Source organism: Heterocephalus glaber, unplaced genomic scaffold, assembly GCF_053883595.1.
Source record: "Heterocephalus glaber isolate CG9 unplaced genomic scaffold, H.glaber_assembly_v1.0 deba00001509, whole genome shotgun sequence".
NCBI classification, from domain to species: Eukaryota; Metazoa; Chordata; class Mammalia; order Rodentia; family Bathyergidae; genus Heterocephalus; species Heterocephalus glaber.
In genome coordinates, this window is record NW_028258325.1 from 28,586,188 (window position 1) to 28,603,789 (window position 17,602).

Here is a 17,602-nt window from a genome sequence, read left to right on the forward strand (position 1 = left end):
TTTCCAGATTTTTTGATATTTCTCCTTATATTATTACTTTATTTCATATTCCTTATATTTCATATTTTTCATAAATATTGTCTCCACCAACTAGTAAGTAATAGATTAATTGAAAATAGAGAAAATGTATCAATCTGACCCTTCAGGGCTGTAATAGATCTTTTCAATGTGAATCTTGAGTCTATCCATTCATTCCATCTACTCTGATATATTATAATAGTTTTCATTTTCTAGATTAGAAAATTAAAAGCTATATATTCTATTAAAATTCACAGTAAAATGATATTGGTTTTTTAATGCTTTAGCAAATAATCTCTGCAATTTGTTTAAAAATAATCGTTTTTAAAAGCAAAAATGTAAAAGCACTTTAAATTATAAAACTTTACAGATATAGAAGAAACTAAAACCCAAACAATAAAAAAGTGCAAATTATCTCATTACTAAGATAAAATTGTTGTTAAAATTATTTTATATATATATATATATATATTCTGGTTATTTAAATAAATATATGTATAAACCTTCACATACATGGAAGTCTCTAAGACATATGTCATTTTTATATGTATATGTCGTTTTGCATATTTTAATACGTAGTATATATTTTTATACATCATTAGCAATTTAAAATCAATGTACCTTAAAATCTGTGTAATGCTTCATTCCATAAATAAAGAGAAATGATTTAATATTTCTCTTATACTTAGGCATTAGATTGTTTTCTGTCAGTTGTGATAAAATTCCAATATAATTTTTTATACATATATCACTATTCACATATCAACTTACATAATGTAGTCTCTTTCAAGAATTCTGTTGACATTATTCACATCATCACATCAGTTCACTGATTCAGTGATCCAGTGTCTTGCGCCACAGAGTTGTGCAAACATTATCATAACATAATTTTGGAACATTTATATTACTCTCCCCCCTCCAAAAGATTCCAAATTGAAATCCTGTATAACTTGCAGTAACTCCATCCTCAGATAATAATTTATCTTTCTATTTCTATGCATTTGCCTATTCTGAACATTTGTGACTGGCTTGTTTCATGTAAAGTAACATTTTCAAAGTTCATCCATGTTGTTGAATATTTCAGTTCTTCATTTATTATTGAAGAGTAATGTTCCATTGAATGGATATATCACATTTACTCATTCATCAATTGAAGGACACTTTTCCTTCCACTTGTTGGATGTTGGAGCTATTATGAACACTTCAGTACTGCTTTATATGGATATATGTATATCTGGGAAATCCTTGTGTCATATGGTGACTCTCTAAGCAACATTTTAAGTGAGTGCCAAACCTATTAGAGATTATCATTTTGTATTCCCAAGAGTAGATAAATTAGAAACTCTTGGTAAATTAGAAACTCTTGAGCTGGTTTCAAATATAACATTGATCTCATGGATATAGATGGTTGAATAGCGGCTACCAGAGGCCAGGTAGTGTGGAGGATAAAGAGGTGATTACAAAATTACATTTAAGAGAAATAAATTCCAGTGTTCTATAACAGAGTACGGTAACTGTAGTTAATAAGCATTTATTGTGTACTTCAAAATGGCTAGCAAAGATGAATTTGAGATTCTCAGCAGTAAGAAATAGTAAACATTGAAGCTTAAAGACATGCTAATTATCCTGATATCATCAATATTAGCGGTATTCATGAATATGGTGTTCCATAAATATGTACAGGTGTATAGCCATTTTTTTAAAAGAAAATCTACAAATATATCCATTTGCTCTTCAAGAATTTATTATACTCTCAATCACTGTAAATTGCCCTTAAAATAAATATTAATTTGAAAGGCAAACAGACATTTAGTCAAAAAGCATTAATTACCTTATAGATTGAATATTTCCTCAGCTTTATTAATATTATAAAATATTTTGTAATTTTATTCTGTATCATTTTCTAGTATCAAATTTATTATGCATTTGCAGCAGTTTTCACAATTTAGTGCTTAACTCTTAATCATGTTTTGCATAAGTCAGTGTGTAGTGGTTTATATTTCTGGGGTTTTTAAAATCTATTTTAACATGTATACCACTGGTTTTCTGTTTAATTTTTTAATTCCAGTTTTATTTTGAGGTAATCAAATATTTTTATGTAATTGTAAGACATAATACAGACACATCCAGTATACATGTTCCTCAGTTTTACTCAGTGATAACTTCTTGTGAAATTTTAGCACAATTAGGATATTTTATTCACATTTAGGATATTTTCATGTTCAGAGATCTATTATGAACAGAATTGTTCAAGTTGTCCTTTTATAGCTACATTCACCTCCTCCCAACCTCCACACTGCTCTAGGCCCTAGAAACCACTAACTTATTCTTTCATTTTTTATAATTTTGAAATTTAACAATGTTAAACAAATGAAATAATAAAATGTAATTGACTTTGCTATGGAGATCAAGTCAGATTATTTTTGTTTATCAATCGTTGCTTTTGTTTCATTCATAACTAGTGTTCCATGATGTGTATTTATCACAGTTTGCTTAACAATTAAAATGTTTGAAATATGTCTGAGTTGTGTCTACTTTTGACTATTATTGTTAATGCTACCAATGACATTCAAATACAGATTTTAGATGAATTCAAATTTTCATTTCTCTGTGATAAATTCCCAAAAGTATAATTGTTGAATCTTATAGTTCTAACAAGCTTAGTTTTAAGAAATTGTTTAGCCACTTTCCAAAATGACTGTAAGGTTTTACATTCCCACTAGCTATATGTGAATGATATGGTTGCTCTGCATCCTTACCCCACTTAGTACTATTGCTCTTGTCCATACTAGTTATTCTCATAGATATGCATTGATCATCACTGTAGTTTTAATTTGCAATTTCCTAACAATTAAAGATATTATCATCTTTGTGTTCTTTGCCATCTTGACATACTTTACACGTATTTGTGTGCATCTATTCCTGTGTTCTTTATCCCTTCCATTAGTCTATCTGTTCATACCTTCTGCCAATACTACAGTGTCATCTTTACAGTAGCTATGTAGAATACCATTTAAACCAGTTCCTCCTACTTCAATCTTCTTTTTAAATTTTTGTTCTATTCTAGTTCCCTTACCTTTTTATACAAATTTTTAAAACAATATTTTGTACATCTAGCAGAAAAAAGTTGTGCATGGATTTTCATAGAAATAATATTAAACCTATTAATCCATTTGGGATAATTGATATCTTTTCCTTTGTTGAGTATTTCAATTTCTGAACATAGCTGTGGTAGATATTCTAGTATACCAAATACCCAGTATTTGAGTATTTTTTCAGTTTTAATTGGCTTGTTTGGCTTCTGTTTTATATCATCTACTCATTTACTGAGAGATTTTATTTTTTTGTTAAGAATATTTTCTCATTGTTTAAGGCATGTTCATAGTTGCTTGTTGAAGAAACTAGAAGTTGCTTTAAAATTTATATGTGATAATTGTAATGTCAGAATTTAAAATGAATTGTCAGAATTTTAGTGTTGGTACCTTTATTGTCTTTTTCATTTATTTTTCCATCTTCCTGTTCTTGGGATAATAATCAACTGTCAATTGAAACCACATTTTCATTATTATGTTATGATACTCTAGATCTTATTTAAATCTTCAAGTTTAGCTTGCCTCCTTTGAAAAATCATTTTCAAGTGTGACAGGTAAGCTTAATTGTCAACTTGATCTGAGAAGGTCATGGAGGCCTGAACTCGAGTCTGTATTTGGTGCCAGACCCCTTCCTCTCTGATACTGTTCCCTTGCTCTGCCTCCTTGCTGTCATGAATTAAACCGATTTGCTCGATCACTTTTTTTTTTTGAGACAAAGTCTCACTATGTAGTCCAGCTTCACCTTAAACTCACTATGTAGCCCAGGCTGCCCTCGAACTTGCAGTGATCCTCCTACCTCAGCCACCTGAGACTAGCACTTCTTTCAACCATGATAATTCTACCTCAGCGTCATCAGTTGTGAACTAAAACCTCTAAGACTGTGAGCCAAATTAAATGTTTCCTATATTGAAAGGTAAAAATTATACCTGTTGTCCATATCACATGTCCTGTTCTCCTTTCTGCTTCATTTTAAAATCCTATTAGTATAAAAATTGGTAAGATATCTCCTACCTGAAAGAGGTTAAAATGATATCATGTTTAATGAGAATGATCTTATTAAAGAATAACCTAATCAATTGACATAAATTCATATCCTCTCTGGAGTTAAGAAAAATAGAAGACATAACATTCAGAAAACATTAAACTTAATCTAATTCTACTCTAATAATTTGGATCCTTGGTAGTTATTCAAGTGTCCTGGGGAATAAAATGACCAAGGACATTATAATTGGATATGATGCAGTTATTTATTCTTCTTTACTATAAAAATCTTCTTTCATCTTTGATGGCCTAACATGATAGTTACTAATGACAACCGCAACTTCTGTCACTATGAAGATCTCAATTTCTTTATCAAAATGCAACTTTTGTTCATCAAAAATAAATCTATTTGAATTAAACAAGACCCCAAGTACCAAAATACAAACCAAAAAAAGAAATTTAAAAAGTCTAGGTCTAATATCACTTTTTTTCCAGAATGTAATAACATAGTTTGGTACCAGCCCTCAAAGTGGGCTATGTATGTTTATAGACCTACACAGTATACCAGTGAATAGGGTCTGTGAGTTAGAAATAAAGATAGCAGTTTATTTTATGGTAACATTCCATTACTGATAGATTTAGATTCCCACTATCTCTCTTGGATATTTTTGTCTTTAGTGTAAAACATTCACGACAGACGTGGTCAAAGATTTACTCTTATTTTTATTTCTAAGATAAAACAGCAAGGAAAAGTCATTCAAATGACACTGTAGCACCTATTTATACAATGGTATGAAATTTGCTATGTTACTTAAGATTCCCTTGATTGTTGTGGTTTGTAGCTGTGAGCACCATATCTCATTCATAATGCTAATGAGGGTAATTATTGAGAAGGGAGAAACGAATGAACATTATAATTGGAAATACAACCTTTCTATAATTTTTTTTACAATTCATATCTTAACTTCTGCAGGCATATCTTGATCATATTATTTATATGAATTCAAGTTGCTTCAATAGGTATTCCATGTAATATTAGTTCCATAAGGTAGATTTTCATTGAAAAGAAGGTTCTCATATTAAGTTTGAGAATCATAGGGTTCATCCAAGTGCAATAATTTTTTCATTGCATGAAATCTGAGACTAATCTGCTAATGTGTTGTAATTGATAAAAGGAGGAAAAGTTGGAGCATTTTCTAAAGTTATGCTATCATGAAAATATATCATAGTTTTGAGAAGCAATAATCAAGGCTTTCTGAATGCGTTTACCTTTTGAAGATGGCTGTATGCTGAAAAGTACTTTGTTTTTATATCTCATCCCTCTAAAGCAAATCATTTCTGCCATCTGCCTAAAATTTTATATTTATACTTTTTCATAAATTCTCAAAGTAAAAGTCTAAGAATTTGATGCAGTGTGAACATCAAGAAAAAATGCAAGATTGTTATCTTTGTTCAGTAATATATTTGCTTCCAGAAAAGTTAACAGAGAGTAGGTAGTCATAGTGTAGGTTATTCTGTAGTGAGTGAAATAGTAAGTTTTAATTATTTGTTTTTTTTAAAGAGATCTTTAACTTTGTTTTTCTTTACCAGCTTCTGGAAAAAGTTGCTTTCCTGGTTTGCTGATGGTACATTTCTACCAAACTCACCTGAACGTATGCATCCAGTAATATTTCTTTTGCCACTCTTAGCAATCAGGTGACCAGAGATGGGGTGATTATTTTAAACACTTTGGGCTGTATAGGAATTACCCTTGTCAGAACTGGAGGTAGCATGTTCTTTTATCTCCTTCTAATATCATTATCAGCCACTCTTACTAATTTATTTTGTGCCCAGAGTTAGATGCTCCCTTTGTACCTTCCTAGTCACTTAAACATGGAAATAGACTTACCATCGGTGTGATGGCTGAAAACAATATAAAATAGAAACAGATAGTGAAGGTAATAGAGGATTAGGTAAGATAACAGAGGAACTTTGAAATACTCACAGTTGCCAAAAATTTATAATTTATCAATTTATCCATAATAAATGAATTCACACTTCCCTGAGTTTCAACTCTGGATAATCCATAGTTTTAGGGAAAGATTACCTCTCTCTCTCTCCCTCCTCCTTCCAACCCTTCCTCCTTCTCTCTGTTTCTCCTTACCTCCCTCTTTCTCTCTCTACCTCCCTCCTTCCCTCCTTTCTTTTTCTCAAAGCTTGAGCATCAATATATTAAAACCAATATCAGTGTCATTATCTTTCTGACTGTATGTATTTGTGAATCATTTCTCAGATCCTTATAAGAAAAATCTCTCTCTCTTTCTCTCTCTTGGTTGCTTGCTCTTGTTCGCTCTCATCTATCTTATACCATTCTAGAAAATGTTCATTAAAACAGCCAAGGATACATTCAAATAAAAATCCACAGCTTAAAGCAATGTGTAAACTTACCACAATGCAATATATAATCGGACAATACATGTGGCATGCATATGTATAGAAAGATATAGATATAGTTCATATTTATATTTTAACTTTTTAGCATGTTTTATACTTACTGGGTGAAGGAAAAGATTTAAATTAATAGAAATTTTCCTCAGTTTTTATGAAGATTTGTTATATGTTCTTGGGTGAACTCTTTTTTGAGCTAAAATTTAATTATAAACGAACACATTCATATGCATCCTATCATATATATTAGTAGAATATTTATCTCACATTGAGGACAAATTCCACTATGAATTAAGTAGGAGATTTTCAACTGAATGTTTCCTTGACAGTTTTAATGAGTATTGTTAGAAGTATGTCATCATAAATATTCATAGGAAATGGTATGAATATTTATAAGGAATGGAAATTTTCTGAATTAGAGGGCATTTATTTCTTAGAACACCAATATTACCAATAACAACTATTATATTGTTTTTACCACTTTTTATCTTGCTAACAGCTTTCTATAAATATTCCAAAACCTCTAGGCATAATACATTACAGAATTCAAATTTTATATTTCATTTTATTTAAATGAAATATTTGAAATGTATTTTTCCTGTGGCTATTATAGTACAATGTAATAAAGTTAATGGATGTACATAAACCAATTTTGTTCTCAGCTATAGATATACTGAAAATTAGAAAATGAAGCCAGGCTGGTGTTACTATTGGAACAAAAACTGAACTTGAAATATGAATTAACTGCTGAGTGCTTTCAAATATTAATTTCATTTGCATTCTCAGAGTATTTTATTTAAAGCTTTGTATTCAAGATAATATGGATATTTTCTGAGTTTCAAAATTAATAATTAACTGGGTAAAATGTAAAAATATTAAGAATTCCACTATTAGTAGTATAGAAAACATTTTGAGTTTAAAAACCATCCAATGTTATAATGTAGTATCCAGGTATTGGAATTTTACCATCTCTAGAAAAGCATAACTTTGGTTTTGGGATCAGTTGGCTAATTTAATCTTTATTTTCAAAACTAGTGGCCCAAAAAATTAGTAGTTAAGAGACAACATCTTTTGTTGTTTCTCAAGTTGATCTTATTTATACTTCATTATTTTTTGTTTAATAATAAGAACAAAGAAAAGTAATATTTGTGGAACATTTACTGTGTGTCAGGAACTTGTCTAAGCACCTTTAGAAAGTAGAATTCTTATTTTCACATTTTATGCATAGAGACAAGAGGACTTGGAATATTTGAACATTTGACTATGATGTATGAGTAGGTTGGTGTCTTAAGCAAGGATTCATTCTCCAGGTGCTCTTATGGGAAAGGTCTGTTCTCTTCAATTCTGGCCTGTATCGTGTCCATATGAAAACACACGTCTGATCAACACAGACGAGAAACAAGAAATAAGAAAGGTAAGTTCCTAAATAAAAACTATATACAATAACTGCAAATATTTGCATTTTCAGCAATTGCTTACTTTTGAGTTTATTCATTCATCTTTTCCCAAAGTTCTAATGAGAAATAATCCTTAGCCTTATTTGCCAAAGCTGAGAATACAATGACTAAGAAATAGTTACAAACATGTAGGATACAGGGAAATAATAATGAATAATAATAATATCACAAAGTAAATATTAAGTTATCCTTAAGAAAGTTAGAAAAAGGTTTTAAAACATTTTGGGCCTTTACTTTAAAAATCGATATTTGATATGCCTGAATATTACTTCATTCTTACATACTACTTTTGTTAGTTTTCAATTATGTAAGTGGGTAAGAACATGCGAAAAGAGAAATCCTTTGGTTTAAATTGGAAAAAATAATTGTATTAAAATTTTAAAAACTGCAATATGTTTGAAAACTGAAAGTTTGGTCCATGGTTCTTCAAAATAACCAATAGAGAACAAAAAAATAGGACATGTTAATTTTAAGGTACATAAATGTTTTAATAAATATTATAAAAACAGTTTGCTTTTGACCAAAATTCTTTTACTCAAAATTCACCAGCAAAATTTTATATATCAAATGTGTGTGATATTATAATATGTTGACAATTTGTTAATGTATTTCTAATGTCTTATTCATATTAAGCATTATCTATCATTAGTATCATTCTTATTATTACTCATTTTTATCATTTATCACCTCAAATAATAGTTATATGTTATATACTATACTATAAACATGAATTAATAATGTTACTTTACATGGTAGTGTCAGTTGAGTTTCCCAATGTGAAATAGTTTAATTCAAAGCATGGAACACTGGATTCAGAACTAAAAACAAATTACTGAAGTATTTATTTATTTAAATTCTTCAAGGAACTTCTTATAGAATAATAATTTTATATGTATTTTAAATGTTTGTATCAGATAGACATTAAGGCTACTAAGTTTGTTCCTTTTCCTTTTACTATAATCTAAAATCTCTCCTTGTCTTTCTCTCTTTCTTTCTCTTCATTTTGGGTCTGCTGATACATCTAAGCAATTCTGAATATGTTTTTTGGTTCACTGCATAAGACAAATTATGGATGGATTTAGATGATCATTGATGCTGCATGAACCAAATGCAGATATTAGAGCACAGAGGAGGCTTCTGAGTCAGCATGGCACAGCTCTAAGCACAGAGGAGGCTTCTGGGTTGGTGTGCCACAGCTCCCAGTGCAGAGGAAGTTTAAAGATCAATGTGCCACAGCTCCCAGTGCAGAGTAGGAGGCTTCTAGGCCGAATCTACCACCACTCCCAGCACAGAGGAGGTGAGCTGCATGGGCACCAGCAGCAACCCCCACCACCACCACTCCAGCAAAATGAGAAGACAAATAAACAAGTTTCAGAACCAGAGTTCCAGATCACCTACAACAACCCCAAAGGCAAACAAGATGGAATACTCTGATATTTAACCACCTGGACTCCCTGAAGTGGCAAAGAAAGAGGAGACAGAAAAAATGAAATCAGAAATAATTTATCAGATAACAGCAGAGATTGTGCCCATAGTGCAAGACGTGATTAATAAATCTAGAGAGGACAGAGATAAAAAAAAAAATAGAGGATCTGAGGAACATGATGGAACATGATCATCTCAATAGATGCAGAAAAAGCATTTGACAAAATCCAACACATATTTATGATAAACACCCTATGAAAATTGAAATAGATGGTCTCTACCTCAATCTGAGAAAAGCTGTCTATGAAAAACCAGCAACCAATATTATACTAAATGGTCAAAAACTGAAATACTTCACACTAAAATCAGGAATAAGACAAGGATGTCCACTATCACCACTCCTGTTCAATATAGTTTTGGAAACATTAGCCAAGGCAATTAGACAAGAGAAAGAAATAAAGGGAATAAAGATAAGAAATGGAGAAGTCAAACTGTCGTTATTTGCAGATAACATGATACTCTATATAGAAGACTGCAAGAACACTACCAAAAGTCTTCTAGGCTTAATAACCACATTCAGTAAAGTAGCTGGATAAAAGGTCAACACACAAAAAATCAACAGCTTTCTTCTACATGAATAACAGACTCACTGAGAGAGAAAGAGGGCAAACAACTCCTTTCACAATAGCATCCAAAAAACTGAAATACTTAGGAATCAACCTAACACACAAAATCAAAGACCGAGAGGCTTGTGAGCCACTGTCCCACCACTCCCGGCCCACAGGAAGGGGCTTCCCAGCCATCATCCATCCCAACCTGCTGGTCCTGTCCCAGAGGTAGGAGCTTCTGAGCCACCATCCCACTGCTCCTATCCCAGAGGAAGGGACTTCTGGGCCACCATCCAGACTGCCGCTCCCAGAAAAGAGGAAGGGGCTTCCCGTCCACCATCATCTCTCCACTCCCAGCCCAGAGGAAGGGGCCTTTGGGCTGCCATCTGTCCCACCACTCCTGGCCCAGAGGAAGGGGTTTCTGAGCTGCTGTCCCATCTCTCCCAGCTTAGAGGAGGTGAGCCCCACAGGTACAAACAGCAACACACCCCCTGCCCCTGAGTCAAAATGAGAAGACACATAAATAAGTTTTAAAACCAGACTTCCAGATCACCTACAGAAACCCCAAAGGGAAATGAGATGGAACAGTCTGATACTCATCCACCTGGACCCAATGAACTGGCAACTAAAGAGGATCTGGAAAAAATGAAATCAGAAATAATTTATCAGGTAACAGCAGAGATTGTGCTCCTAGTGCAAGACATGATTAATAAATCTAGAGAGGAGCTGAGGAACATACTGGAATTCCAACATAGGAAACAAATGGAATGCATACAACAGATGCAAATAGATTTCCAGGAGATGAAAAACTCCATTGAAAGTTGACACAGCAGAATGATCCAATGTGAAGACAGAATTTCAGATATAGAAGACAAGATTCCAATTAGTGACCAGGAAAAGAAAAATTACTTCAAAATTGTATGGACACATGAAAAATCAATCCAGCAGCTGATAGATGATGCAAAGGAGAATAACATAAGACTGATTGGAGTCAAAGAAGAAACAGGAGAGAGTGCAGAAGACATAAAACAACTTCACAGAAGTTGTGGCAGAAAACTTCCCAAGCAGGAGAAAAGAAATTGACATACAGATAAGTGAGGCATATAGGACTCCAAATAGCCTTGATCAAAAAATTCTACACATAGGCATATAATTGTTAAGATTCCAGAAACTCAACAGAAGAACAAAGTTCTACAAGCAGTTAGAGAAAAGAAACAAATCACATACAAAGGAAAGCCCATCAGAATCACAGCAGACTTCTCAACACAAACCATCAAGGCAAGAAGAGCTGGGAGTGACATAGTCCAAGACCTAAAAGAAAACAGCCTCAAATCCAGATTGATGTACCTGCAAAACTGTCTTTCAAAATTGACGGTGAAAAGAGATACTTTCATGACAAAGAGCACCTTAGGAACTTCATGAATACCAAACCATCACTCCAAAAAATTTTACAAAGTATCCTAGAAATAAACACTGAGGATCACGACACCAGGAACCAAAGCAGAATGAACCAATCTGGTGTGACAAGAAATTAAATGTAAAGGGGGAGAACCCAAGAAAACTGAAAAGTTATGATAATGATAAGTCAATACGTTTCAGTTATAACCATCAATGTTAATGGTCTCAATTCACCAATCAAAAGAAGTAGACTGACAGAATGGGTCAAGAAGCAAGATACAACAATATGCTGCATACAAGAAACACCCTTAATTCAAAATGAAACTCATAGACTGAAAGTTAAAGGGTATAAGTCAAAAGTCCATGTGACAGGATCCAGAAAAAAAGCAGGAGTAGCTATCCTCTTTGCAGATCAAGTAGATTTCAAACCAATATTGATTAAGAGAGACGAAGAAGGACACTACATCCTTGTAAAGGGAAATATCCAAGCAGAAGAGATTACAATCATAAATATCTATGCACCAAACACTAATGCACCCAACTATATAAAACAAATACTAATGGACATGAAAAGTCATATATGCAGTAATACAATCGTAGTGGGGGACCTCAACACCCCACCGTCACAAATAGATAGATCAACTAGACTAAAAATAAGTAATGAAATACCAGAACTCAAACTCTTGAACAAATGAACTTAACAGATGTTTACAGAGTCTTCCACCCCACAAAATCAGGATACACATTCTTCTCAGCTACACATGGGTCATTCTCCAAAATAGACCACATACTCACACATAGAACATGTTCAGGTAAGTGCAAAGGAATTGAAGTTATCCCCTGTATGTTATCAAACCATAGGGTGATGAAATTGGAGATCCATAGCAAAAGAAACTGGAAAAATTTCATAAACACGTGGAAATTGAACAACACACTTCTGAACAACCAGTGGGGCACAGTGGAAATTAAAGAAGAAATCAGACAGTTCCTTCAATTAAATGACAATGACAATACAACATAGTGGAATCTATGGGACACAACGAAAGCAGTCTTATGAGGGAAATTCATACCAGTGAATATGCATATTAGAAAAAAAGAATGAGCCCAATTAAACAACATGATGCTGAACCTCAACCTTCTAGAAGAAGAAGAGCAGGACAAACCCAAAGCTCATACAAGGGAGGAAATTATAAAGATCACAGGAGAATTCAAAGCAATGGAGACTAAGAGAACCGTACAAAAATTCAACAAACCCAAGAGTTGGTTATTTGAAAGAATCAACAAAATTGACAAAACCTTAGCCTACCTTATCAGAAAAAGGAAAGATAAGGCCCAAATTCATGCAATTAGTAATGAAAAGGGTGAAATTATAATGGACCCAGCAGAAATCCAGAGGATCATCAGTACCTACTTCCAGAACTTATATGCCAATAAAATGGAAAACACAGAAGAAGTGGACAGATTCCTAGATATGTATGAACTGTCAAAGTTGAATGAAGAATACCTAAAAATTCTAAACAACCCAATATTAACAAATGACACTGAAAACGTAATTAAAAACTTATCAACTAAAAAAAGCCCGGGCCCTGATGGCTTCACTGCTGAATTCTACAAGACATTTAGAGAGGAACTACTGCCACTACTGTTTAAACTCTTCAATGAAATTGAAAGGGAAGCAATACTCCCAAATTCATTCCTGGAAACAAGCATCACCTTGATCCCCAAAGCAGAGAAAGACCCAACCAAAAAGGAGAACTATAGGCCAATCTCACTAATGAACATAGATGCAAAAATCCTTAATAAGATACTGGCAAATACAATGCAGAAGATCATCAAGAAGTTCATACACCCTGATTAATCGGCATTCAACCCAAGGATGCAGGGATGGTTCAACATATGCAAATCGATCAATGTAATGCACTATATCAATAGAGCCAAGTACAAAAACCATATGTTTATCTCCATAGATGCAGGAAAAGCATTTGACAAAATCCAGTGTGCATTTATGATAAAAACCCTACAAAAAATTGGAATAGATTGTCTCTACCTCAAGCTGATAAAAGCCATCTATGAAAAACCAACAGCCAATATCATACTAAATGGTCAAAAACCGAAATCCTTCACACTAAAATCAGGAACAAGACAAGGATGTCCACTATCACCACTCTTGTTCAGTGTAGTTTTGGAAACATTAGCCATGACAATTAGAAAGAGAAAAGAAATAAAAGGAAGAGAGGAAATGAAGAAGTCAAATTGTCGTTATTTGCAAATGACCTGATACTGTATAGAGAAGACCCCAAGAACTCCATCAAAAGTCTTCTAAACTTAATAACCAAATTCAGTCAAGTAGCTGGTTACAAGGTCAACTCACAAAAATCAGTAATTTTCTTCTACACGAATAACAGACTCACTGAGACAGAAATAGGGCAAATAATTCCTTCCACAATAGCATCCAAAAAGCTGAAATACTTAGGAATCGACCTAATGAAAGAAGTCAAAGCCCTCTTCTCTGAAAACTATAGCCCTCTGAAAAGAGAGATTGAAGATCATATCAGAAAATGGACAGACATCCTCTGCTCCTGGGTAGGAAGAACCAATATAGTGAAAATGGCCATACTTCCAAAACTGCTATATAGATTTAATGCAATTCCAATTGAGATCCCAGCAGCATACTTCATAGACCTTGAGAAAACAATCCAAAAATTCATTTGGAACAAGAAGAGACCCAGAATAGCAAAAGCAATTCTAGGTAACAGAGACATGGCAAGGGGTATCACAATCCCCAACCTGCAACTATACTACAAAGCTACTGTGATAAAAACAGCATGGTACTGGCAAAGAAACAGACCTGAGGACCAGTGGAAGAGATTAGAAGATGCAGAAACAATGCCAGACACACTCAGCCATCTCATCTTTGATAAAGGAGCCAAACACCCTCACTGGAGGAAAGATAGCCTCTTTAATAAATGGTGCTGAAAAAATTGGGTTTCCACTTGCCAAAGATTAAAACTGGATCTATATCTCTCACCATGCACTAAACTAAAATTGAAATGGATTAAAGATGTAAGTATTAAAATAGAAATACTGAACCAGTTGGAACAGAGGTTAGGTAGAACTCTTGAAGACATCGGTGTAGGAAAAAATTTCATGAACAAAACCTCAGTTGCCCGTGAACTAGCACAAACAATCAATAAGTGGGATCTCTTTTTACTAAAAAGCTTCTGCACAGCAAGAGAAACCACCAATAGTGTGAAGAGACAACCCACAATGTGGGAAAAAAATCTTCACCTGCTTTTCCTCAGACAAAGATCTACTATCTTGAATCTATAAAGAATTTAAAAAGGTCAGACCTCCCAAATTTAAAGACCCAATCTGAAAATGGGCATCTGAAATGAACAGACATTTCTCACACAAAGAAGTAGAAATAGAAAATAAATACATGAAAAAATGTTCAACATCACTGGTCATTTGAGAGATGCAAATGAAAACAATGCTGAGATTCCATCTCACTCCAGAAAGGATGGCTGCTATCATGAAATCAACCAATAACAAATGCTGGCAGGGCTGTGGGTAAAGAGCAACACTGCTCCACTGCTGATGGGAATGTAAACTAGTGCCACCACTGTGGAAATCAGTATGGAGATACCTCAAAGAACTAGGACTAGAAGTTCCATTTGACCCCACTATTCCCCTGCTGGGTATCTTCCCCAAAGAATTAAAAGAATCATACCACAGTGATATATGTGCACCCATGTTCATAGCAGCACAGTTTGTAATAGCTAAAACTTGGCAAGAGCCCAAATGCCCATCAACTGGAGACTGGATAAGAAAATGTGGTTTTTTTAATAAAATGGAGTAGTACTCAGCCATAAAAAATGAGAAATTAGAGACATTTATAGCTAAATGGATGCACATTGAGGTAATACTCTTAAGTGAAATAAATAGGACACACATATGTAAATACCAAATAGTTTCTCTGGTGTGAGAAACTGAAAGTTTAAATAAGGACTAAAAGTTATAATAGATAATGTGAAATAGGAAGAAAAGGGGCGAAGGGGAAGTGGGAGGGGCAGGGGAAAGGAAAGAAGGGAATGGAATAAAATGAGAAAATGGAAAAAGAGAAACAAAATCTTTGTAAATAGGGAGGGATAGAGGGATTGAAGGGAGGGCAGGGGGAGGTGGGAAAAATAAGAACCAAGACAGATTATGTAAAGGTACAAATTTCCAATGATGAATGTCATTATATTGTATACCTAAAATGTACCAATAAAAGGATATACAGTTTAAAAAATGCAGATATTAAACTTCATAACCTAGGTATAAAAATAGTTTATATTTACATTTGTAGCATGATGCTGGTAATAAATTTGCACTTTTGTTCAAGGAGAAATTTTCTTTTGAAAAGTTAAGTGAGATTACATATTTAGTTAATATGTATTTTATTTTACTTTTATTTTTAATATATTCATAAATATGCACACATAGTATATCCATAGATACCTACTTGTATGTGTTTATATACATAAAAGTGTAAATAAGTCTGTGTATATGCACCTATAACTGAAAAATGACACTTCAAATCTGATAATGCCCTCATTTCCTGCTATGGATAAATCTCCATAAGTTGAAACAAATGTAGTATATTCAGGTGGCAGTTGCAGATTCATGCTTGGTGGAAATCTTACTATGCCCTCTGTTAACAAACTTTTCTTTGGGGAAGCAGGATTAAATCTACAGGGTATAAAATTATGAGGACAAAGGTAAAAATTCTTTAAGTGGGCTGCTGGAAGTAATAACTCTAACTTTCAATTATATCTCTGTAGTCTGATTATTGGTCATAAGGCACCATACATTGCTGTGGTCAAGCTCTACATCAAGTTGTGACAGCTCCTTTATTTCATTTTACCATATGCCATCTTCAAATGGCTATATATCTATACTTGCAAAAATCTATTCTAATGTTTCAGCATTCTGCCTTCTTTGAGAGATATCTTTTCTTAATATATAATACAATACTGTGGTCTGGGTGCCTTAAACATCAAATATTTATTTCTGAATAATTTCTGGAGGCTGAGATATCCAAAATCAACATGCTGTTCAGTTTCAGCTCCCAGTGAGAGATTTCTTCTTGGCTACCAGTGTTCTTGTTGTGTCTTTACTTTCAGGAGACAGTTCATCTCACCTGTGTTTTGAAAACTGAAGATACTAACCCATTAGGACCTAAGTACTTCCCAAATGCACATCTCCAAATATCATCCTATTGTAGATCAGGGCTTCAATATATGAATTTTTTGAGGAATTTTTTTACATTTAGTAAATGTCCTTTAATAATATTGTAAAAACAGTGGATCCATGATAATATCCCCATTGGCACATTTTTTTTGGCCGTAAATTTGGTTTATTAGTCCAAGGAGGTATTATCTGTGATATGAGACCAATAACTCTGGGAGCCCTTGGATAATGATACTGGCTGAAGTGTCACCAGCAGCAAAAAAGAAACTATAAACCAAACACCTGTCACTGGTGATCAGAAAGAATTGCTGCCCTCTACAAACTGGAAGAGATTTGATAGGACCCATTTTTCATAAGTGGCTGGTTATTCTCTGTGGCAGCAAGAATTCTCAGATGGTCCTCTTAAATATTTCATCCTAGTTCCCATGGCTATGAATATAATGAAATATTGTTTCTTTAATTCTGTTACACTATGCGGAAGAAGGACTTTTTCTCAGGCAGTGAAGTTGCTACATCTTCATTATCTAATATAGTTAACTAGTATAGATGGGTAATCATAAGGGATATTACCCAGATATAATGAATAAAATCAGATGATACCTTTAAAAGCAGAGTTTTCTTCTATAGATGGCAGAAAAGCCTGTGGGTGGTCTATCTAAAGGGAGACCTGAGACCCTGGAGAGCACCGACCTTTAAAGAAAGAAAAGGAGACAGCCTGGGGGATGAACAGAAGTTTATTCCTCTGACACTGTTCGACAAACACAAAGGAAAGAAGTAAGGCTTTTATACATGTAGGAAAGTAGCTTAGTTATTCTGGCTATTGTCTTTCTGATTTTAATGTCTGATGATTACCAGTGACTTTAAGTGACTCATAAAAGCTACAGGTGAATTTACAAGTCCCTCGTTTCCTTTCACCAATCCCCTACATCAAAGAGCATGCTGCAGTCCTCTTCTTATCAGATGG